This window comes from Tursiops truncatus, chromosome 10, assembly GCF_011762595.2.
Source record: "Tursiops truncatus isolate mTurTru1 chromosome 10, mTurTru1.mat.Y, whole genome shotgun sequence".
NCBI classification, from domain to species: domain Eukaryota; kingdom Metazoa; phylum Chordata; class Mammalia; order Artiodactyla; family Delphinidae; genus Tursiops; species Tursiops truncatus.
In genome coordinates this window covers 88,126,214-88,150,733 of record NC_047043.1, presented here as the reverse complement: position 1 = coordinate 88,150,733, position 24,520 = coordinate 88,126,214, and the positions used below count along the sequence as shown (strand labels likewise).

Sequence of the window (24,520 nt, the reverse complement as noted above, 5' to 3'; positions counted from 1 at the left end):
ATGGAAATTATATTCTACTTTGAATTTGTCAGATTTTGAATATAGGAAAAAATTGTTACTTTTGCTATTTATATCAATTTCACACTCTTTTGGCATAAAAAAAATTCATTTTCCTTTAAGTGACTATTTTTATCCATTAAAAATATTTCTATTGGAACTATAAATTACGTGGCTCTTCTGTACCACTGCCCCATAGTGAAAGTGTTCTGTGCGCATGGGAAGGGAAAATTAGAATAAATCAAAATATTAGTTATTTCAGAAGTAACTTTAATCCCTGAGGAAAATATAGTGACCAACTATTTTTAAAATAATCAATACCTTGAATTTATCCCTTTAGATTGAATATTAAATTACATAATTTGTATATTCATAGAAAGACTATATTGTTCTTTCTTTGAAATGTGAATTTGATTTTTTATAGTAACTTTTTATAGAGATAAAAAATTAAATGGCTCAGATACATTTAATATACCTACTCAATCTTTCTTTTTGTTATTTTGACAAATATATAGAATTTGCTAATTTTTCAATTAATTTCTCCATAGGAAAAATAAGTTTACAATAAAAGAAATAAACATCCAAATTCTCTGCTACTAGAAGCAATTGAAAAATGCCTATTATAATTGCAAGTTCTTTGAATCAAACTGTGGTTTAACATCTGAGACTACATAATTAACTAAAAATAATACTATTTTTGTTCTGAAAAGGATGGTTGCAGCTATGCTCTTTGTGTCTCTATTCAAATTTATCCACTGAAGTTAAGATTACAAACTTACAGTACAAAAAGCATAATTTACATTTAAATAATGCTTAACTTTTTGAAAAGCATTTTACAGTCATAATCCTATTGGTACTTAACTAACTCTCACATAGGCAATGCTGGTGTTATATATGCCATTTTATGGATGGAGAAACTGAGGTTCAGGTAAGTTACTTCCCAAAGCTTACATAGTAGGTGAGTATTTGAGTTAGAATCACCAAGCTTCTGACTTCTAGTCTTGCCCTTTCTTACACTTTACTGAATATATTCTGCAGATCACCATGCTGAGGGATGCAATATTAAACATTTTTTAAAGGCTCTATGGCAAATAAATTTCAAAAATCCCAATTATTGCAGATTCACAATGTATGTTAGCATATTAAAAAGCTCTGAGAAGACCATTGGCACTGTTTAACTTAGTGTAATCCAGCCTCTCTCACATTTATTTGTGCATGGAATTCCTTTTTCATGAGACACATATCCATAATCTGTGTAAATGTTTTCTGTAAAATATATTACACAAAGAGCAGTACTGTATTATATTCTATGGCTGGTCTTATCTTTTATCCATTGTTTGTTTTTTGTAGACCAAAAGCACTTTATGGGATTATAAGAGGTGTGCTATATAGTTTCTACCCTCAAATGGTTTTCAATTCTCCTAGGAAGCAGAATACTTCACTGATCTGAAACGTTTCACAAATTACATTATGTCATAATGAACAATAAATGATGTGGTTGCTGAGAAGATGGAGTGCAAGGGCAGAAAAAAGATGGATTAACAAGGGCAAAATTTTCTCAGGTATGTTTTCATGGATAAGTCTGTTATAAAAGATTACTGAACTGATATCTATTCTAATATACTGAACTGATATCTATATCTAATTCTAATTTCTCTGTGTGATACTGGATAATTCAGTTCAATTAACATTTCCAGATTTTTTTTTTTTAATTCTTCTAGAAACTTGTATTTATTTGACTAGATCATTACTTTTCAAACTGTACCTGACAAAATTCTTGAGAGAGCATGGCAGGGAAGAAGTTGGGAGAAATTTTGTGGCACCCAGTTCCCTTCTGATCTATCCCGAGAAGCTCCCCTTCTTCCATATTGGTATTCTTCACGAGATTTCAGGTGAACAGTGGATTCTCAGGATGAAATTAACTTTGAAACCAGTTCCTTTGGAAGACTAGCTCCTTCCTATTTTAACATTCTAAGAATCTCAATCTATGGAAAATTGAGAATGAAAAATCTAAACTATTTTAATTTTTACAATAAACTATTTTAATTTTTATAATATCTAATCAATCTGTACACAGTATTTACTTACTCGACTTTAAAAAATGTTTTTAAGAATAGTGTCATTAATTGATAACCAAAATTTCTTAAATGATCTGTTTAGAAAATATTGGGCACTCAGAATTTAAATCTTGATATCCATCATTATTTTGCAGTAATATGCAGTGATAACACAAAGCAAAATTGCAGAATATTCACTTATTGTTCAATATAATATCATATGCTAATTTAGAATGCAGTTTTTATATATTTTGATTTCTGGAATTACTGATCAATCACTTGCAGAAAGTTTGAACACTAAGGGGAAATTACTTCGACTATTCATAAAGATTAATTTAAAGTGTAGGATGAATTCTTATGAACATGGATTTATAACAGTTTCAGAAACAAAGGTACACTTGAGCTTTGGAAGAAGAGGGAAGGATCTCATTTTTCAAAAACTATTTAGATATCCAATAGTCCTTCTCTTGGGGTGACTTAAATTTCCCAGAAGGCAACATTTTGAGATGAAGCAAAATGTGTTCATTTCTTTCTACCTCAACAATGACACTGACTAAAAATATATCTAAATTGTGTTTCCTGAAATAAATGGACCTCCACCATCATCTTCTGTGGGATTTATCAGACAGGTCAATAAAGTTAAGTGGAAATAGATTGCCTTTTGAAGACATATTAGTGGGCTTTTACCACATAATGGTTTCCTAGTTACTTGCCTTAATGTACTTTCAAAAATTAAGCAATTTATTCCCTACCTCCTGAGTGAAAAATATTGGGAATTTTTCATTCCTATGTCCAAGTTGTTTAGGATGAACCTTCAGTGAAGTGATGGAGTAGGGAAAATATACAAATTTACTGCTTAAAAATCCCTTTGTTAGAAAAAGTTGTTGAGTTTGTGAAGTACTATGCAGAATTTATATAGTCTGTAGATGTATAAAGCAACAACAATAATAATGGCAACTTTTAATTAGAAGGTCTCTTCTATATACATGGGGAAAAATTATTCTACCGCGAAATAGCACATGCACCTTCTCCTTTTGATTTCACTGCTGTACAGATTTATCAATAGTTAATTGAAACCCATATTGGAACGGGTTTCATAGGTATACAGTTAAACACAGCCTGACTTTATGCATGTCACCAGGTTTAAAATGATCTATTCCCATTTTACTCAGAGAGCAAACTACATAACAATCCATGAAATGGTACCCAGCAATGAAACCTACTATTTGATCTGGGCATTTTGATGCAATTCACTTAACTTGGCTGAGCTTCAGATGCTTAATCTACAGGAAAGCTTATGTCAGAAATCCCAAGTAAGTGAAAGCACTGCGGATAGATATGACTGATATGTAAGTAAAAGAATTCTTACCCTTGTGAGACTTTACTCCTTGATTATGGCACTCTTATGGTAAAGCAACAACATCTTTTTAAAAATGTAAGTACAGCATACTAAAAGGGACATAAATGGGGAAATGCGAGGGAGAAAGAATGAGAGAGAAAGTATGTGTGTGGGGGGAGGGCAGGGTAAGGAGTATTTCAATGAAGAGCTTGGTATCCCCAAGTAATTTAAATTCAAAATTGCATGTGTTACCATTTTAAAGCAATTATACTCCAATAAAGATGTTAAAGAAAAGATAAATCTACATGGCGAAAGAAAACTTAAAAAAAAATTGAATGTGTTTATACCTGTGGCCCTATCATTACCTTACTTCTGTAAAATAGCATGAAACTCTCTAAAACACTAGTCTCTCCTATTGCTCTTTTCTAAGTTTCAATCTGATACAATTTTTAAAGAAAGTGAATACTCAATCAGACCCCCTCGGTAGATGAAACAAAATGCAAACCTTTATCTTTTGTGTTTCCCTTCATAGTTTAGCAGTTCTCAAGCTTAAAGCCTTCAGTGGCCATTACAGCAAAGAATACCTCAATCAAGTGCTACAGTGTGTTAAGGCATCTTAATAATAATAATGAAATAGACTCCCTTAAAGTGGGTATTTGTTATTCATTTAAGAGCTTAAATCTACAGTTAAAAAAGAACACAATTTTCTCTGACTGTCAGCCCACTGACGAGTGTGGAGCAGTAAGTACAATGTGCCTGGTGAGAGTATCTGTTGCTCAAAACCATTTTCATTCTTCATTCTCCAGTTAAACAAATATTTATTGAATGTCCAAGAAGTGCTGGGCTATGCTAAGTGCTAAGATAAAAGAGTGATTGACAAGGTCTTGAACCATGGAGGAGACAGACATGTATCTTTACAATTACAAGGCCTTTAATAAATGTGTATAGAAGATAACCTCAAATAAGTGATAGACACTTTGATTTAGGGTGTTAAGATGGTGGGGAGATCCAGGGACAATTTTATACTGAAGGACGGACTTGTTTTTCTATTCTATTTCTCTCTCTCCAGTGGCACCGAGATCCAACATTAGTTAAAGAGCACACTATATTACACATCATGCTTTTTCAAACATTGTGCTCCAAATAAATAATACTATCTTCAAGTGATTCCCCCACTCTTTTACATTGTATAAGGGAAGAGTACATCTCTTTTTTTCTCCTCTCAAGCTCTGCATGATTTTGTGAGGTAGACTGTTGTGTCAAGTGGTCAGATTTTAGGAAATGAATTTGCTACACAGTTTTTGTTGTTTCTTTGTTTTTTCTCTCACAATGATGATCAATTGTTAAAACACGTTTTTTTTGTTTTTTTTGTTTTTTGTCTGTAAAATAAAAACAGATATTAGCAAAGTCGCTGGTCAGAAGCAAAAGTTTTAGAGCCAGGGTTTGAGATTAAATTTGAGAATTAGCTCTGATATTTATTGGTTATATGACCTAAGGAGAATGACTTAGTTCTTTGTGCCCCAGTTTACATCTTTAAAATGGGCTAATAACACCCTCCTCTTCGGATTGGGGTGAGGAGTAAATGAGCTAACACAGGCAAAGTACTAAGAATAGTACTTAGCACATACTAAATGCAACATAAATGTAAGCTATTATAATCCATACACATAAATCAGTGTGGGTGGGGCTGAGGTCAGAAAGATTATTAATCAAAAAATGAAATAACTAAAATCTATGTTGTTAAAAAATAATATTTATTTGACTGAAGTAATTTTTCCGATTCATGTAACATTCAATAAATATTTGAGTTCTTTACTATTGGCAGTGGGGATATACAAATATATACAAAGTTAAAAATGGGCAAAAATCGTGCCCTCCTAGAACCTAAATTCAAGACACTGAAGTTGCATAAGAAGGAGATTAGATTAACTGACTTTTCAAATCCCATCATAACCCATGATTTTAAGAAAATGTTCCAGGAATTTGTTTTTCAATGAAATGAGCCTTTACTGTATGGCATGCTTTGTCCTCAGCACTTTTCCTACGTACTTTTTTTCTTTGTGATGGAGCTGTAAGGGAAGTATTGTTATCAGCATTTTACCAATGAGAAAACCATGACTGGGAAAGTTAGGAAAGTTAACCAGGATGGAACAGTACTCAGTAGTAAAACTAAAATGCAAATTTAGGAGATCTGATTCCAAGGGCACATGCTCTTTACCAATAACTAGTATTGTCTCATTTTAAAATTCAGTGTGTCAGGATTACAGAAAAAAAATGAAAAAAACACCCTTTCAATATTTCACTCCGTACAAAAAATGTATTGAACTATTTTGTTTTGTTAGAAAGATAAAACTTGTGAGCACTTGTTTCTTTTTGGTACTGAGCATATAGATGCTTCTTGTATGAATCTTTATAATTTTATCTATTTTTTGAAAGGTACACATAGAGGATCAAGTCAATTTTTATGCATTTACTATGTGCCAGGCACTGTTCTATGCTCTTTATGTGTATTACTCATTTTTTTTTTTTTGCGGTACGTGGGCCTCTCACTGTTGTGGCCTCTCCCGTTGTGGAGCACAGGCTCCGGACGCGCAGGCTCAGCGGCCATGGCTCACGGGCCCAGCCGCTCCGCGGCATGTGGGATCTTCCCGGACCGGGCACGAACCCGTGTCCCCTGCGTCGGCAGGCGGACTCTCAACCACTGCGCCACCAGGGAAGCCCCGTGTATTACTCATTTAATCCACACAACTATCTTGTGTGAGAGATGCTATTATTAAATCACAAATTTTAAAGATGAGGAAACAGTAACACAGAGAGATTGAATAAGTGATAGAGTTAATATTCAGATCCTGGCAGTAAGCTTCCAGAGCATGTGTTTTTCCTAAAGCTATCTGCTACTCTCATTTCAAATAACAAAATGTAACACTTATGAAACATTTATAACGTGAAAGCACTGTTGCCTTTATTTTACATGAATTAACTGGTTTAATTCTATCTACAACCTTATAAGGTTGTAGTATAATAGAAACTTGTATATTTTCCTTTAAAGTTAGAAAATGTGAACTACACAGAGATTTAGTAATTTGCTTAAGTCCACACATCTAAAATGATATCATCATCAACAATAATAATTACCTTTGAGTATTCAAATGTGTCGAGCGTAGTGATACCATTTCTTTTTAATTGTTTTACTAGTTCATCCAATTAACTCTGCCAGGCAAGTACTAGTCGTATTTTACCTATAAGATAATTGAGGCTCAGAAAACTTAGGTAAATCACCCAAGCCACAAAGAAAGTAAACGTCTAAGCCAATATTTGGACCAGTGTCTTTCTGACTTCAGAGGGCAGGGTCTCATCTAAAGGTGCAGATAGAGATATTTCAAGCAGTTTCATACTTACTCTGTGAAAAAGATAAGAACCCTTAAGGAGTGTCTTAGGAATAAAATATGATTTTTTTGACATGTTTTGCATTCAGTACTTCACCAAACCCATCCCCCTAATTTTTCAGAGAAGGTGAAAAAATTGGGTCAAGGTTGAATACCATTCTTAGTTTTGCCTTTTGAATATACTATGTAGTTCATCTCCTGAGTGTATAACTCTCTCCATAATTTACTTACAGACTGAGATAAAAGTTCCATTACATTCTGACTGATTACTCAGGTTTTTTCATTAGGTGAAGTTAAAAGCCCAGAATCTTTATCTAAAGACCATCTGACGGGAATTGTGCTGACATGATACTTTCATTTCTGGTTGGCACTATAGGGTGAATTTTCATTACTTAGCAATTCCTTACAAATATTGCTCAGGTTATGTTAGTGTGAACCGTAAGTCCCCTGAAAGGATCTGATAAGATAAAATGGCTGTTTTCTGACTATTTCCATTTCAATCTCACACGTAAGCGATAGAGTTCTGTATAATACCTATCTGGGGCCATAAAGACCTCTGATGTCAGCTCTTTCCATTTCCCACTAGACCAATGTGATAGGTAAGAATGTGTACTGTCTCCTTTGTTGTCCTTTTTGAGTTAAGTTTTAACTTGTCACTACTTGTATTGCTAAGTACAACAATGAATTATTCACCTAGAAATGAAATCTGAAAGTAGAACTTCATTATCTGCAGATGATGTGTGTGTGTATATATATATATATATATATATATATATATATATATATATATATTTTAATGGGCAGGTCCAGCTAACAATTCTCTTACACTTCAGAGAGAACTGTTTCAAAAACAGATCAGCTGGGGAAAAAAGAAAAGTACTTCAATAACCCAATCTTCATTTAACTGATTGTAGGACAAAGTCAGACTTCAACATGGTGCTAAAAGAGACCTTAAGAATTAGCTAAAAGTATCATAACCAAATAATGGCTCACATTTACACTGTTCTCTTAAAATATAATACATTTGAGTAATGTTGGTATGTGGGTGAAAGCTATCATGAGAATATAAATGTCCAGTTCTGTGGGAAAATAGAGTTGGATTTCAGGGCATATGAACTGTTTTATGTTGTATCTAACATGTATATTGACTCACTGCACTATATAACTTAGTTCTTCTACATGGATTTACTTCAAAGCTTATAAAAGTATATTTGTAGATTACTAACTATCTAATCATAATAAAGTACATAAGAATATCTGAATGATAAAGGAATAATAACACTGTTCCTGATGCTAATGGTGGTAACTTATATTTACTGAGTTCTTAGTATATTCAGTCTTCAACTGAGCAAAATACCTCATTTAACACTCAAGACAATGAGTTTTGTATGTACACATAGGATATGTATTATTTTTTATTATCTCAATTATATAGCTAGAGTAATTGGTATTTAAAGAGAGAAATTTTCATGCAACTCATATGAGGCAGAGGTGTGATTCAAATCCAGCTATGTCTAACTCAAGAGACAATGATTTTAACTCAACTTAAATTACAGACAGCTATTAAAAATAAGACAGAAGCACATTGCTATTCATAAATCATGTTACTTTTTGTGGTATCTCCTCTCATGGAAAAAGATTTCCTACAATTGTTTACCTTTATGAACGCATGGTAGTTTCTCTCCATTCCCCAAGTTTGCTCTCACTGTACTTGTTAGTTTTCTTTTTTCTTCTCATAGGAAGTACATTCACATTATACTCTATTTCCACTTCTGGTCATAATTTAATAACTGTTAAGAAACTAGCCCTTCCAACAGATAAAACTTTATAATTTGACAAATATATGAAGCCGATGCTTTCAGGAGTGGACAGCAGGCAGCACAAGACTGTGATGACTGAGAGAAGGAAAACTCGCAATGTGGGCATTACATTAATCCAGTTCTATGCCTGAGTGTAATTTCATGACCACATTTCAGAGAGCTGTAATCCGAGCATAGCTTGGGTGTCCAGCTGAGCTGAAGAAGCAGTCAAGAGAGTTTAGGCAGCTAATGTGGTGAAAATCTAAAGGACAGAACAACAGAGAGGAGGGCTCTGAGCAGAATGGGGGCTTCACAGTTCCTATGAGGCGTCTCCAGGTTAGGACTGGGCTACGCAAATACAGGACCAGACCTCCCAAAATGTACCAGATAATGTGAAGAGTGAAGGGGTACTCTAAGTAGACTTTGACAAGTTAAAAATATATATTGCTCCCCGTAGAGAACCAATTAAAAAATAAAAGGAGAAATAGCTACAAAGTCAATAAGGAAAATAAAATGGTATGCTAAGTTAAATAATAATTTTTAAAAAGCAAGAAAAGTACAAAAGAGAAACAAAACACTGAAAGGACAAATGGCAAGCAAATATATTGATCTCTTAAACCAAAGAAATCAATAATTATATTAAATGTAAATATACTAAACAGTTCCAATTAATAAGCAGAAATTTGGTAGACAATGAAAATAAAGCAGATCCAATTAAGTCTTTTTTACAAGACATGATTTTAACATATAAAATATAGACAGATTGGGAATAAAAGAAGGAAAAAAGATAGCATACGAAGAGTAAGTAAAAAAGTTGAGATAGCTATAGTAATATCAGAAAATGTACATTTCATGACCAAAAGTATTACAAGAGATAATGAGGAGCAATACCTTGAAAGAGAAGCAATTTACCAGGAAGACATAACAATTGTAACTATGTATATATCTAATAATAGAGTATTAATATGTATGACTCAAAAACTGTCAGAGAAGAAAAATAGTCAAATACACAATTATGGTCTGATTGTTAACATCCCTTTCTCAGTAACTGACTGGACAAGCAGACAAATATGTATATAGAAGATTTCAACACAAGCAACTCACTTGACTTAATTGGCATGTAACTGTGACATATAGCATTTAACTCTAGAGTATAACCATGACAGATCACACACTGGGCTATAACATGTCTCAATAAATGTTAAAAGTTTGAAATCTCACAGAGTACATGATCTGAACAAAGCAGAATTAAATTTCAAATCAATAATAATAACATGAAAAATCCCTTATATATTTGGAAATTAAATTGCACATTTCTAAATAATCCAAGCTCAATAAAGAGATTACAAGGGAAATAAAATATTTTGAGGAATAAAAATCAAAACTATTTGTCAAAATACACAAATACCAAAATGTCAAAAATATCACTAATAAATACAGTCACATTCTGAGGTACTGGGGGTTAAAACATGAATTTTTTGGGTGGGGGGCACAATTCAGCCAATACTACAGACTTTATGTTATATGAATGAAGCTGGACACAGAGAGGTCTATACTGCATGATTTCATTTATATTGAATTCTTAATAAGCATAAATAATCTATAAAGATAGCAATTGGATTAGTATTTTTTGGTGTGTGAGGTGGTGATAGTCATGTGTATTGACTGCAGTGGAACCCAAGAGAACTTTGGGAAGATGGGAATGTCTCATATCTTAATGTTTGTTCCATAAATGTACATATCTATCAAAAATGATGGACCTGTGTGATTTTATTTTATATAAATTGTACTTCAGTATATTTGACCTCAAAAAAAGATACTCAAATTTTAGTTCAGTAAACATTTAGCACTGTGCTAATCTTTAGGGATAAGACTATTCTCCAAAATTTATTGTCACCCTTTGTTAGACCTGTGCTAACTTTAAGCTGATTTGATAGTTATTTTTATCATTCCCATATTACAAATAAAGAAATAGAGGCTTAGACAGTGCACAATGCACAGTGAGGAAAGTGTTGATAACACCATGGAAGTGTAATTCAGTCTCTGTGCTTATAACCTACAGTTGTTTCAAGGAATTCTAAATTGAGTGGGTAATTCCCTTACCACTTGCTCCCTAAATGGATTTGGGAAGATCGCCTTGAATTTGCATTTGTTTTTTTATTTATAAATTGGAAATAATAGCTATGGATTCTCTTTCAGAGCATGTTAAAAGCCTAAAGTATTTTCTCAAAAATATGCAGTTTTGCTATAGTTAAATATGGCATTTTTAAACTATGAACTTCAAATTGGATGCAAGTAATTCAATTAAATATTCTTGAATTCACTCTTTTCAAATCGGGAGTAATGAGGAAAGTTTTGGCACCCGAAACTTGGAAATTATTTTATATTTTCATGATTATTTGTATGAAAATGCTGTTAATTTTGCCTACTTCCTCAGATTATTTTTGTAATAAAGGGCAGAATAAAATGTATAATTGGTGCTTGTTTTAAAGGCAAAAATCACACCTAGCAAAATTTCAAGAAGCTAGCATATGTGCATAGAAAATAGAAAATACATAAAACCACAAAATCTAGGGAATGAATAGTGCTCTAAAGACAACTTAAAAATAATACCGAATACAGGGCATATTTTGGGATTGAAAACAATTCTTATGCTGACTGCCAAACACCAAACATAGAAATTTTTTCTCTTATTGTTCATATATATAAATCATGTTTGTGTGTGGGATGAGAAGCTCTACTCAAATAAAAGGAGGAAAAAAATATATATATATATATTTTTGCGGTACGCGGGCCTCTCACCGCTGTGGCCTCTCCCATCGCAGAGCACAGGCTGGCTCACGGGCCCAGCCGCTCCGCGGCACGTGGGATCCTCCCAGACAGGGGCATGAACCCGCGTCCCCCGCATCGGCAGGCGGACTCCCAAGCACTGCACCACCAGGGAAGCCCGAAAAATATAATTTTTGATAATAAAATATCTACTACAATTATTTAACATAGTAGATATTCTAAAGAGTTTTTACCGATAAATCCTTTCAATTTTATCCAAGACTTCTTTTTTTAACTTATTTATTTTATTTATTTTTTTTTGGCTGTGTTGGGTTTTTGTTGCTGCGCTGTGGCTTTCTCTAGCTGCAGCAAGTGGGGGCTACTCTTCGTTGCGGTGCACAGGCCTCTCATTGCGGTGGCTTCTCTTGTTGTGGAGCACGGGCTCTAGGCACGTGGGCTCAGTAGTTGTGGCTCGTGGACTCTAGAGCGCAGGCTTAGTAGTTGTGGTGCGCAGGCTTAGTGGTTGTGGCGCACAGGCTTAGTTGCTCCATGGCATGTGGGATCCTCCTGGATCAGGGATCAAACCCGTGTCCCCTGCATTGGCAGGTGGATTCTTAACCACTGCGCCACCAGGGAAGCCCCTATCCAAGACTTTAATGTGTAGCTTTTGTTAAGTAAGGTAGTAGTGTGTTTATTTTATGAACACATTTCATAATTTACATATATTTTATGCATGTGTTTATATGTAAATATATATGAATACATAGCTGAATATATATAAATATTATTTCCATGTAACAAATATTTCTTAGTGAAAAATTCAGATTCTTAAAACAGGAGCAGAACCAAGATCTACAAAATTAACAATTTTTTTTCCTGCAATAATATGATTGAGCATCTTGCCTTGCTGTTCTTCCAAGCCACATATTATGTACATGTACATTGACATTACAAATGATCTCAAGAAAAAATATTTTATCTTAAAAATGTAGAAAAATATTATCCTGTATGTATCCATGCAAATTAATTACTGAAGGTAGTTCTGCCCCAACACATAAAATCATTTAAAACAACCACCACACAAATAATCTTTTTTAAAAACTCAGATGTAATTTTTTCCTGTCTCTTAAGTTAGTACATGTGGCTACTGACAGTGATGGTGAAAACCAAATATATTATGAGTTTTCTTTATTATTATTTTGTAGTGGATTTTAAAAGGATTAGCAAAGAGTTTAACCTGTTGCTAGAAAGAAAACTATGGAAATTTTTATTCAAAAAAAGACAGTAAAAAGGGAATGCTATTTTTTTATTGCAGTTAAGCTTCTCATTAGCCACTCACTTTTACTCATTTTTGAAAGAATGAAAAATGACTAGCATTACTCAATATTCTTCTTTTTCATCAGGAATGATAATGCTTTGTATAATTTCTGCTTCATGCCTGAGTAGTGATAATCATGCATTACATGTTTTTTTAATAATCAAAAGAAAGCTATGTCTCTATAACATTCTTCGACATCTGTTTAAGATGGAATATTTTCCTTTGACAGGTAACCTTATATTAGATTTTTCTGAATGCACCCTTTGGAAAGCATGTCCTGCTGGTGCTCACAACTCCCTTTGGATCTTTCTTTTAATGCACATCACAGCAAGTAATACCACACACCTGTTGCTTTTTTGTGTCTCCTTTTTGTAAATTTAATTCCACAAACCAATTAATGTCTGTGTCCAACATGCAGTTACTGGGGGAAGGGAGGAGCTCCATAAAGCATCTGGCCCGTTGCCAATTTACAGTTATGACAAGAATCATCAGTTTGTGTGAGTGTAAGAATAACCAAAAAGGCAGGTGTGCCATATACCCAGTAATGCACAGGTTTCAAGTGTTCAGAACTAAATATCTCCAGTCCCAGAATGGTATCAAGAGTGTGAATCACTCTTAGACCAGTCAAAGAAAAGAGCCATTCACATTAACATCGTTTTACAGGTTACAAACATCTAGAAGGCATGACAACCTTCAGAAACTCCCATGCCACTGCTGAGGCACTTTGGCCCCAGTGATTACATAACTAGTTTTATTAGATGACTTGATTTGACCATTCTTTTAGGTAGTGTCCTCTCTTGCTATGCCGCATTCTTGCTACTCTGTTCAATGCCTTTAATAAAGACTGGAAAGACACCTGAGAATATATTCAGACTATTGTACTTTATAGATGAAAGAACAGACATCCAGTTTTTACAATACGAAATATATATCTCTATATCTCTTTCATGAAAATACCTCAGCCATTCTTTTATTTCAGAATTATTGCTATAACTATGGGTTGATGAACAAAATTGAGATGTTCAGTCATTTGCCACAGGAACAATCTTTGATTATGCTTTTGCAAATTGTATGAAAATAACAACAAAAAACAATAAAACTCTATGAAAGAGTAATTTTAATACGTTAACATTTCAGAGTTAATAGTTTATTTAGCTTGTACTTTTATTCTCAAAACTGCAGCCTTGAAGAATTTTCTTGACATGCTATTTAAAAAAAAAAAGAAAAAAAATTACAGAAATCACTAGTGTCACCTGTTGGTGAAACTGAAAATTACAAGATATCTTAGAAATAGATTTCTTTAAAAAAAACTGTCTATCATCCTTATAAGATCCACTGAGGAAGCATCTGTGGGATTTTGAGGCTAATAAAACTCTTTTGTGCTTCATTTTATCATTTCTCATTAAAAAAAATTGTGCTATTTTAGATCATAGCTGAACAATAGCAAAACTGTTTTTGCAAAATGAGTTAGAAATGTGAGGCTGTTTTAGATAAATGGATACATATTTATGTAGCAAACATGGATGCTATTGTAGAATAAAATAACAGTAACTCCTATCTCCCTTTCTATTACTAGCTGTACTGATACAGTGGGGCTGCTTTGAACTTGGGTAAAGTATTGCCCAATAACATTAAGAATCATAAGTTTGGAGTGTGGGAGGAGGAAAGAAGCTTATTCAGTAATTTCTTTCAAATAAGTCTTAATTCCTATTACCCCAAACCATCTACATCTTATCACTTCCTTTTTTCCAGAAGTTTATAAATGAGTGAAATGGCAGTGATTTAAAAATACAAAAAACAATCAAGCCCCCAAGGAAACAAAGCCAATTCTTCTTACAGTTTCAAAAAGAGAACAAGAAGGGAAGAGAAGAGAAGGGGAAGGGAGGAGTGGGGAAGGAGGTACACCCAGAACTGGCTCCTTCTGATGTGCCAGCAGAATTACATCCTTGCCATCACTCGAAGTGGTCCAACCAGTATCATTGGTAATTAGTAGAGATTTTGTTAAAAATGTAGAATCTCAAGCACCATTGAAATCTAATGAATAAGAGTTGACATTTTAATAATATCCTCAAGTAATTTATGAGAATGTTAATGTTTGGAAATCATGGATCACACCACTTGGCTTGTTTAAGTCTCACAATGCCATTAGGTACATACTTTTATCCCCATTTTACTGGTCAAGAAATAGATCCTCAGAGAATTTCTCTTTACTTTCCCATGTGTTTCAAATACAGCAAGAATCTCACAGCCAGGCAAAGTTTAATTTGTGTGCTTATCAGAAATGACATTTTCTAGAAATTTGTGTTTCCTAAACCAATCACATTATCATTTACGTGTGAACATTTTTTTCTCCTATTAGAAAAAATAGAATTGCTTATGCATCTGTAGTCCTAGTCCCATATTTGTCATGCCAAAAAAAGTTTAACAATTTGAGAGTATGTGTGTGTAATTGTATCAATATTCTCTGTACCTTTGGGCAAATTTGTCAACTTCTATTAGTTTCAGTGTCATTATCCATAAATAATCTGGTGGTAGAACAGTGGTGCTCAATTCTAAAGGAACTTCACCCCTTTTAGAGAACAAATATTTTATAATGCCTCTTTTATTATCCTGAAATTAAGTTCACAGACATTATTGTCTATCTCTCCACATAATCTAGGAAAATGGAAAAGTTATATAATGCTCTAAATTGACATAATGGAGAAACAGAAGGAAACCAATTGATGAAATATTTTTCACTGTGTAATTGTTTTAGTATGACTACTCTAGAAGATAAAACACAATAGTTACCTGTTTGCACCTATTTCCCCAGAATTACCATGAATTTTGTGGCCACAAATACAGATTGATATAAATAATTGTATTGGCAGTTTATATAGCACAAGTGGTGTGACTGCTAGTGATGTGACTTCCCCAAATGGCAAACAACCCTTAACTTTGAGGAAGGAAAATAGATTTGATTTATTGATTTATTTATTTGATCAATCTGGACAAAACACTTGCTGACTTAACTGGACCAAACTTTAGTCAGGCTTCTCCCCAACTCCCACATCCAGTTCCTTCAGCTTTGTCCACTTATAAAAGAAGAGCCATTCTGCCTGACCTTACAATCAAAGTGTTCTCTCTACTGCAATATTTTCCCTTTTCCTATTGCAATAGTCTTTTTGAATAAAATCTCTCTTTATCTAACTCTGGATTTTTTTTTTTTTGACATACTTTAGAAATTCCCAAAGGTATTTGGCTAAGGAAGATAACGGTCTTTGGAAGGACCTCACATTGTGGTCATCTTTCGTAGGTCCCTTTTGATATGTTTAAAGGCAGCCTTCATAACTGAGTTTTAATAACTTTTCAGAAAAAAAAGGGGTACAATATAATAGGCCCTATTCCATATATTAGCACTTGGGGCTAGTTGGTATTTTTGAATGCAAAATATTTTGTCTTTAAAAGTAAAGCAGAATTATATACAAAGCTCAGGTGATTCTGAACAGAGTTTTGAAAGTAGTGTGAGATATGAAAAGCTCTCTTCATTGTGTAAGACTTTTCCATGCCTTGTGATTTGTAGCAGTGCTGGCTACCAAATACCATTAGTATTCCCAATTATAATAGCCATCACATCCCATCAAATTCCAAAATACTACCTAGAAAACCATACTGCCCTGGTAAAATTCCCTGCACTAGAAGACATCAACCTCCTTTTTACTTGGAAAAATTCCACCTTTCTAAATAATTATAGAGCAAAAAATGTATACTAAAAATGGTCTATTTGCAAGAGAATATAACTTTCATTAGTCTGAACTAATAAATTCCTGAAATATAGGGATATGGGGGGGCGGGGGAGGCATGTGTGTTTATACCTTACCTCATTCCGAAAAGATTTAAGAAAGTGACACTAATGTATTTTTTTATCCTTTTATATATTTCCAAGGCTGGTGGATTAAACAGGTCAGCATAATCATTTTCTTTAAATAGGAGATTTAATCTTTTTAAAGGCTGTGTATGTCTAAATCGTGTAATTAACATTATTCTAAATGTATTATAGGAGTGTATTATACACAGAAGTTCTAGTAATTAAAATTATGGAAAATCGTTTGATTTTATTCCCATTCATCCATTTAGTCAGCCAGTCAAAATGTGGTTAGATACTTATGCACAGGATATAGTCCTAAATGATCTAGGAAATACTCATGAAACTTAGATTTTATTGGGAGGAGAAAGGGAAATAAAGGCACATACACAAAATAAAACCATCAAATAAACACATAAAAGTACAATAAATGCTAAGAAGATCATTGAAGTAGAGCTATGACGGAGAACAACCTTGTTGCTACTTCAGACTGGGTGGTTAGAAGAATTATTTCTAATGGTATAACATATAAGGTGACGCCTGCATATTAGGAAACTACTAGATGTGTGAATATTATGAAGAAAAGCCTGTCAGGCAAAGAGAATAGTTTGTGCAGTGGTCCTGACAGGAAGAAGCCCAGGATAGCTAGAATTCAGTGGGCAAGGAAGAGAGGTTATAAGAAGTCAAAGAGGTAGGCAGGGCCCACGCTGGAAGTTACTTACAAGTCATGCATTCTTAAAAACCTAGCACAGCATATTATTCAGAAGGCTTTGAAAGTAAGTAGTCTAGCTCATCCACCCATGATTCCACGTATCAGTGTATTCATCTATGCAACCAGGCATGCATATATCCATCCATGCATCTATTCATCCATCCATCTATCCATCTATTTATCCATGCATTATTTGCTCATAAACATTTATCACATACTGTGTTCTGTTTGTTTGTTTTTTTTTTAAATCGAGTACAATGATAAATAAATTCCCAATTGCTGACCTCAAAGAACTCATGGCCTGATGGAAAACAGTCTATTTTACGATAAATAGAGAACCAGGACCCCTCCTTCTGTCACTTTCATTGCTCTGAGTTCTGATGCAGAACCTGCTGAGAGTTTTACCCAGTTGAGTTGTCAGCCTCCTTGCAATCACACAGTAATGACTCTCTGTGTTGTCTGACAACAATCAAGCCCCTTATCTTCAGATAACTTGCAAGATAAAGCCTGTGACTGTGGCATCAAGCCAGACTAATGTGCCTCTCTCACTATATGAGAACACATGCCTTTGGATATAGCTTTAGATGGATACACAGGTGCTGATGATAAATAGATATATTACATTGTTTGCCTAAGTGCACAGATACACAAATAGATAAATTCAATGGGGAGAAAAGCTGGCCTTGGGATATCATCACCTAATCCCTGGGAAAGCTGATTGCTAGAGCCTTGACAGAAGGAACCTATTTACTTGTAACAAGCACCATGACAGGCTGATTTGACAACTCCTGAAGTAAGTGTTTTAAAACTATAACGGAAGAAGAAATTACTTAACTTCAAGTCCTTGTAAACCAAGGAAAGCTTGTCATATGATGTTTTTCCTTCTGTGACTTTATGTTGTTGTTCTCCTAAAGGCACACTATTAACTGGATTTGGTGGCTTTATTATTCAGATTTTATTTTGAGGAAGAAAAGGGTGGCGGGGAACAGAGAACTACACAGCATGCTCATTAAGGGGTAGATTTTCTCTAACTGTTTCCTAAATGGAATTTCTGGCTCATCTGACCTGTATTTTGTTACCTCCCATATTTGCTAGAAAAAGGTTGAGGGCTTAGCATGATATCTTAACTGTGATGATTCTGCTGTAGAGAAAAAGTTAAAATGTCTTTAGCTGAGGAATAGAGAAGAGATTCACTAAAGATATCTTGCTGTGTGAATATAGAATTGTCTCACACTATTCTCCCCCATCTTGTAGAAAAAAGAACAATCTCCTCAAATGTCACCTCTAAAAATTGCCACTGTATTTTAAAGTCCCACTGAAATGATGGAGTTGACTCTTGCCCAAGGTCAGTTCGGAAAGCCTGGTATCTAAATAATAATACAGTTCAGGCTCCCTGTACTTAGAAATGAAACAGTTAGGATTTACCCCTTTCCCCCTGCAGCGATCCTGAGATAAATCTTTCCCAGAGAAGTCAAACTGTTGTTAAAAGCATGTCACCATTTTGGCCAGCTTGAAAGTTTCACAGCCTAGGGTCAGAGTTAAATATTAAGTAGTTTGTAGTTAAACATAGAGAAGACAAGATGCAAGGGAAACTAGTTCCTGAAGCCCATCGAAGTGGACACCTTAGGTGCTGCAGAAACATTTGGGGGTTGACCAGGTATGTTCATCTTTCTCAGGGAATAGCTACCTCTACCCAGCTGCCCTAGCAGCCATGAATCAACTTTGAGAGCCAGAGCTGTGCAGCCTCAGATGTAAATTCGTAACCAAGGGTGGACCAATCAGATTCTTTTTCCTAGGAGTTTGGAAATGGAGCAAGTTAGCCTTAAGTCTATGCAGATGACTTTGAATGGGGTACGTGTAAAATCAAGCATAATAATGGCCATTGACACAGAAAAAATTAAAGTCCTATAGAGAGAAAATAATAAAGTTCACATTGAGAAAAGTGAAGACCTCTCTGTTGTCTTTGCCCTTTATTCCATGCAATTTCCTTTATTAACTGAGTTTGAAAGGGTTTTATCATTGGAAACTAAAAGATTTTACCTAAAAAACACTACTCAAATAATTAGGCCACAAAACTTATTTTCTCAATTGCTAATACTGCAGTTTACCTGAAGTATATGTGCATTGAAATATTAAATAACTAGTCTTAGTGTTTTTCAAAGTCAATAAACCATGCTATCAATTTCATTTAATCACCTAGAATGTATAATGCTCTGATAGTTTGGTGGGAATAGAGAGATTAATAAGATGTCCCTGACCTTGTAAATGAGTAGGTGGGGCTCCTTGTCACTACGTTTCTGTAATATTTTTATGTACAACATACAAATACTTACATGGAATGAGAAAGTAATCTATAGTCAATGTATAGATCACAGTAGTCATGATTTTAACTGGTACATGCAGACACATTCAGCGTCAGAGAAACATCCCAAGAGTTTTCAAGACTGTAATAAACTAAGTTCCCTGAGAAGATAGTGAAGTGAAATGATGTGATAAGCTCCTCTACTTATATAGACCTGTCCTTGGAGAAATACAATTTCAAATGCTTGGGAAATCTATACAAAGAAAACAGTCCAATAACATACCAGGAAATCTATAAATCCAAGATGTTAAATGTCAACCTACTGTTAGTTGGATAGAAAAGCTTGGCAATTAACCTCTAGAGGTAACAGTTGAATGTGTTGGAAAATAATTGTGGAGTGAGGTTGTTAATCAGAATTATTTGGCAGGTGATGCCTTAGATAAACTAAGGAGATGATGATGAAAATTATCAGAACACTGGGCTACACTAGGGTTTATTAGCTTTCTTATTTGGGGCACAGGGAGTCCAGTCCAAAAGAAAAAAAAAAAAAAAAAGGATTTAAAATGTGTGGATATCTAGCATGCCATGGTAGTAATAGAGATTTGATTAGAAAAATGACTAAGGAAAACTAAATTGTAACTTCATTACTTCTGGAGGTGCTTTAATTTGGTGCCGTACTACATCACAGACTGCTCCCAGACCTCTTCAAACATAATTATTCTTGGTTCACAAGACACACTCTTCAGGCCAGCATTCAAATTCCATCTCCACCACTCACAAACTGTGTAGCTTTGGACAAACCACTTAGCTTCTTTGAGCTTGTTTTTTTAATCCATAAAACAAGAAAAAAAATCACAGTAACAGCACCAAGAAAGATAATTGTATTTCTCCAGGATATTTTGGATATCTAGCCAAATGAAATAAATTAAAATGTTAACTAAATTACATAGTGCTGTGAAGGAGTTAGCTAACATGTTTAACCTTCTGTCTCCCTCATTTCTTCATCTTTGATCATCACCATAAACACATGCCCATTTATTCATCACTAGTCCAGCCTGTTCTCCATCCTCATAGCCATCCCTCCCTGCTCCCCTGCCACACCAAATCATTCCATGTTCTGAACCAAATACCAATTCCTTTGATATAACACTTCTCTACAGTTTCCTCAATAGCTTTACATAATGCCCTCTCCCCTCTTCCTTCATTTAAAGAAAGCTTTGGTTTGAGAACAAAATGATTATTTTCTTTTCTCTTCCTTTGTTAGACCCAGAAGAAAGTTGGAATTTTCCTTCCTCTCCACTCTTACTTGCTCATGAAAAACTGGGCATGTTTTAAACTCTTCTGAGCTTTTTCTAAATTAGTAAACTGTATCTGGACGGTGGGGATGATTAAATTAGGTAATGCATACTAAATAATCTGATTATTGCCGCTGACCCTCCCATTCATTGTTTACCTCTTGTCTGGGATTGGGTCCTGCAGAAGGCATCTGCTGGGCTCCCTGGCCCTCAGGCTTCTGGGTGGGCTTGGCAGGTCAAAGGAGGGCCTGAACAGACAGCAGCCATTGTTTTACCGCTTCTCTGTCAGTGACACTATTTTTCTCTGGCTAGAGTCTCTGTCAGGCACCCCTTTTCCGCAATCCTCATGAGACCTCTGATGATACCTCCCCACCCCTTGAGGCCTAGGGTAGTAACAGCTTCTCAGTTTTGGTAGATTTTGGGCACCTCACCAATCACCAATGATTCTTTTCACCCTGTCTATACTCTGTAAACTGTCCCTTCATTAAATTCTGTTCAGTTAAACCCTTTTAATTAAGCCATCTTTTTTTCTGCCAGAGTGCTAATTGATGCAAAAACGATTTAGCACAGTGCCTGTCAGTAGTCAGCATTCAAGAAATATTGGCTTTTTATAACAAAATAATATTTAGAATGATGAAATAATTATTCATTTATTATTATTTTAATCAGTGTCAGTATATCACGCCTGAAAACAACCCCTAAATTAGTCTATGTTGGTCTCTTCCAAGATTTCCGTAGACAAAGAGCTCTGTAAGACACAACATAAAGACCTGCTATTTTTAGTTTGTCAGTAAACAGAATAGTCAAAAGCAAACATCAATTTTTTTTTTTCAAAACTGAATTTGTTGTTTTAAATCCTTTTTTGATTGATGGATTTTCTGGTTTTTTTGTTAAGCTGAATAATCAGTTGTGAGATTTTTTATTTTATTTTTGTTTCTGATGGAACCAGTTTTAGTTGAAAGGATCCCTCAAGTTTCATGTGGTGGATTAAAGGCAGTTTAAGATTCAACAGAAATAAATTGGGATTTTGAATACTGGATTATGACAGTTGAAAAGCATTGCCTAGAGTCCTGTTACTCTCCTTTATAACACTTTGTACCCTTGGACGAGAAAGCCATTATCTTCTTGGAGATTCATTTGTTAAATAAGAATAATAATATATACTCCACCCAAATCACTGAGTTGTTGTGAATATCAGTTGAGTTAATATACGTACAAGAACTCCATTGTATGCAAGGTGATTAATTTACAAGCATTAACTGAGTAGCCATGATAGGCCAGATATGGTGCAAGATTCTCAGTATAAAGATGAATTAGCGCAACGCCCACTGGTGGTGAGCAGGGTGGCAGTGAGGGTTGGCATGGGGGAAAATTAAGTAAATAACGTGCATTGGTTTTGTATAGCTGCCTTAACAAAGCACCACAAACTGGGCAGCTTAGACACAGTTCTGGAGGATAGAAGTCTGAGGTCAAGTTTGGTTCCCTCCAAGACTGTGAGGGAAGGACCTGTTCCAGGTCCTTCTCCTTAGCTTCTGATGGCCATTTTCTCCGTCTCTTCACATTGTCTTCCCTCTCTGTGGATCTGTGTCCAAATTTCCCCTTTTGATAAGGACACCAGTGTCCAATGACACAGTGACCTCTCATTAACTTGTTTACCTCTGTAAAGACAAACAAGGTCAATTCTGAGATACTGGGGTTTAGGACATCAACATATAAAGGGGGTAAAGGGAACAATTCAATCTATAACATAAAGAAAACAGAGTGACAATACACTGTGGTAGAGGAGAGCATAGGGCACTTTGAGAACATGAAGATGAGATGTCTACCTGAAATTATTAAAAATTCTGTCTTAAGGCTCATTTTCTAATTTCTCTCTGTATTTAATTAGCTTTAAATCATTTTGTGTTTTCTCAATATCCAGAGCTTTGCTGCATTAACCTAATGAAAATACTCCTATTCATTAACCTATAAGTCATTAGATTCCTCTCTTTTCAAGTGTTTCAGTGGGACAGAGCCCAGGACTCCAGTCTCAGTTAAGGCACTAACTAGCTACGTGACCTTGGGCAGATGAGTTAACTGCTCTGAACCTCTATTTTTCTAATGGTAAATCAAGCGATCAGGTGGTGAGCTTACTAAAATATCTTTTAGCCCCTATATTCTAAGGTTCTAATTAATGTATGGATGCTGCCACACACTAACAGAAGGCCCTTCCTTTTTAAAGAGTTCAGCTCTGCTAAATTGGATAATAAATTTACCTACTTCTATATAAAAAAGCACAGGCTGTACTGAACAGTTAATTGATTCATTTTGAAATAAAAAGTTAATATGAAATTCTTAATCTTCTGGGAGGAGACATTCAGTTAGAGTGTGCTTGGTTTCAACTTCCAATGTAATGGCTCTGCTTAAGTGAAAAAGTGAATACTTAGTCACATTAACTTAGGGCCTTCAAAGACACACCTACCATGGTATTTGGATACTTTACTCAGAAATTGTAACTCCCAGGACTATATGGTTCTTTGCTTTGATTTTCCACTTTATGGTGTGTAGTTTTTCTTCAAGGGGTCCAGAATATGCCACTGTGGCATAAAAGTTATATTGAGCTGAAGGCATTAGAGATTCAATTGATGCAGGAAGATGCTTTCTCTGTACCCCCCTTCTCTGCCTAATAGCAGAGCCTTCCAGAAGAATTCAGCTGCCATAAATAAACCCTACTTTAAGGAAGGATTCCTGTACCGGAGGAAAGAGTGACTACCGTCACTGGGGGTGAAAAATTGCACAAATAGACCTTATTAAAATAAACCTTGTCTTCCATTAGTTTTCCCCATATATTTCTCAGTCATTTTCTGCCATTTATTTTCCCTTAAAATTCTAGCTGTTTCCCCTTGTTAAGCTGGTATATAAACCCCAAATTCTAACTGCTTCTTTGAGTTATATTTTCTTTCTTACTCACAGGTCTATATAAGTGGATAAACTTTGTCTCTTCTCTTGCTAATCTGCCTTTTGTTAATTTAATTTGCAGACACCTGTCGACTGAAAAAAAAAAGTACAACCTAAAAGTTGAGAATTATGTTTGGCGGACACAGCTGCAGACTTAAGCCTGGGACACAGCATCTTGGATAGCTCTGAGTCTGAACGACTGCTCCAGAGAGGTAAGGGAGGAGCCAGGATATATAGGAGTTTTTGCAGCAAAGACCAGGTAGGCAGAACTTCAGAAGATTACTGTTAATTTAACAAAACCAGATATCTCAGGTTAAGGAATTTAGCACTTTATTATGTATGGGAAGATGCAAGTGTCTGGTCTCTCTGAAAGCATTCCTTTGATATGCATCTCAACTATCTGGGCCCAGTATCTTGTGCTTTCTCATCCTGAGTCTCCTCAGGGAGGTGGGTGGCTACAGGGATTGACTGCTAGATGGCAGGCATCCTGTTTCTATCTTGAGTCCCCTTAGGGCTCACCATCAGGATGGCTATACTGTGATGGCTTGATGGCTGCAACATCCTTTGTTTACTGATATGGCCAGCAACATTTTTTTTTTTTTTCCTCATTGACACCCCCAATGAATTGCGTAAGAGAGTAGAAGTAAAGTTTTTCCCCTTGACATTCTGCACATCAAGCTGACAATTTAGAAAGTATTTGACTAGTAAACATATGTAATTATTAATATAATAGCTAGAATGGAGACAGTTCAGAAGTCATGCTTT

At 34.9% G+C, this 24,520-nt stretch overlaps 1 long non-coding RNA gene across 1 annotated transcript in view; it reads left to right on the top strand.

Moving 5' to 3' along the window:
* Nucleotides 1-23,848: 23,848 nt before the first annotated feature.
* Nucleotides 23,849-24,520, top strand: part of LOC141279658 (uncharacterized) — a 54,404-nt gene continuing 53,732 nt past the window's right edge. The window contains exon 1 of the long non-coding RNA XR_012334242.1: nucleotides 23,849-23,967. This is a non-coding gene — a long non-coding RNA (uncharacterized lncRNA). The remainder of the gene's footprint in view (nucleotides 23,968-24,520) is intronic.